We start from the raw sequence: 1,842 nt of genomic DNA, 5'->3' as shown, positions 1-1,842 counted from the left end.
CTTCGTTGCCGTCGTCGGTTGATGGAGGGAAGAGGATGTGCGAAAGGGAGGTGCTGGTGTTGGGTTAGCGCCGCCACTGCTGCCAGCTCCGGGGTGTCGTCTAAGCCGTTGCCCAGCCACCGTTAAGCCAAGCCCACCGGCGCTCTTGTGACGTGCCGGAAAGGGAGGTAGCCTGCGGATAGGAAGAGAGATGCGACGGGCCTGTCCTGAGCTGCTCCGTTTGTTCCTCGTTGCGGTAAGAGCTACATTTTCGGAACCCTTGAAAATCTGCACCTTGTTATATTTGGGTAGGAATCCTAAGATTTTGATAACGTAGGGCTGAGTTCGAGTTACTGCCTGTTGCGGTTAGAGCTGTTGTTGCTGTTACGAGTAGTTGGAGCTGAGGCTGCCTCTACCGCCGGAGAGCGCTCTGCCAGTAAGGGTTTTAAATTGAGGTTTCTGCCATTTTGGATTTCGAGAAGGTTTCAATGCTGCGTGGTTTTTATAGTTGATTCACCGGAGCTTCTGGCCGCTGCCGAAGCTGTTGCCGGACCGGTTCGAAATCGCAGCTGCTTCGTGTTGTCATTCTGGTAAGAAATTATGTTTTGAAAGCCCTACGTTAGTGTCCCGTACGTATATTAAAGCCTTTATGGTATTAATGTCCTTAGAGTTTAGTAACTGAGGTTGCTTTTTGTAATTTAGAACTGTTTACGCTGCTGCAAAACGTGTGGGGCTGTGCTTTGAAGCTGCCTTTGATTTCGGGTTGAGGCGGAAATGACTCTGTGAGACGTTTGGGTTATGGAATTGCGTTTTGAGGTAGGGGCGCTTTCCAAAAACTATATTTTTATATGTTGGAATTATTATATATGGATACTGATGTGAGAAAATGTGTATTTGGTGATTGTATCGGCCTTATGTATTATTTGATTGACTCGAATGTTTATGGATGTTGGTTTGGCTGAGTTGTTGTGCGGCCTTGTGAAATGTAATGTTTTGAAGCTGATTCTTTAAATATTTGAAATCTGAGTTTAATCCGTTGAGGATTGATTTGAATTGAGTTGATTATTTTGATGATGTGAAAGATAGGATCCTCTTGAAATTCAGCCTGGGTTGCTTTAATTGATTTGGTTTTGATAAATGATGGGAGGTGCTGCCGAAATTTCTACAAAAATCCTAGTCTTGTTTGAAAATTTATTTAAAAAAAAAGGATTGGATTTGAGAAGTTGTATTATTTGATTTATTAAGAGAATATTTATATTTTCAAGCTTAATTTATTTAGTGAACTTTATGCCTTGAGTTTGACTTATTTAGAAATGAACTATTTTACCGTTTGAATCACTGAAGGAAAGAATGATGCTCTAATATTGATTTCAATATAAAAAGGGTCTAGACTTTTGATTGAGTAATTAAGTTTGAGGCAATTTGGAAGAGTTAATATGCCTGTAGTCCGAACTCCACCTCGAGCTAAGATCTAAAGGTGACTTTTTTATGGCCACGTCATCCATGCTAACGTAGCTATGAGGAAGAATGTGCTATTCACTCCAGAAAAAAGTCGTCAAAACCCTGCTCGTATATGCTCCCGACTGTGAAGTCTTACGCTTCTTAGGGGTAGGTGATGCGTGAGCATCTTTCTTATATTTTGCTAGTGAATTTGCATTTAATTTGTTGAGTTTAATCAAGAATTAATTATCTTTTAACCACTATGAATGCTACTTTGAGTTGTGTGCAATTCTATTTATTTTTAAAAATAAATATTATTAAAGTTTCAATATTTAATCCTAAAAATTTTAGTCATTTATATCTCTACCTTTTAAAAATAAAAAACTAAAATTTTATATTTCAAAACTAAAAATTTATTTTTAG

At 38.9% G+C, this 1,842-nt stretch overlaps 1 long non-coding RNA gene across 1 annotated transcript; it reads left to right on the top strand.

Moving 5' to 3' along the window:
• Positions 224-941, top strand: LOC110262857. The gene is made up of 3 exons (XR_002347870.1): positions 224-235; positions 317-415; positions 488-941. It is a non-coding gene; the product is annotated as an uncharacterized LOC110262857 (long non-coding RNA).

This window comes from Arachis ipaensis, chromosome B05 (genome assembly GCF_000816755.2).
Source record: "Arachis ipaensis cultivar K30076 chromosome B05, Araip1.1, whole genome shotgun sequence".
In the NCBI taxonomy this organism is placed as follows: Eukaryota; Viridiplantae; Streptophyta; class Magnoliopsida; order Fabales; family Fabaceae; genus Arachis; species Arachis ipaensis.
The sequence above is the reverse complement of the archived record's forward strand: the minus strand, read 5'-3'. Positions and strand labels throughout refer to the sequence as shown.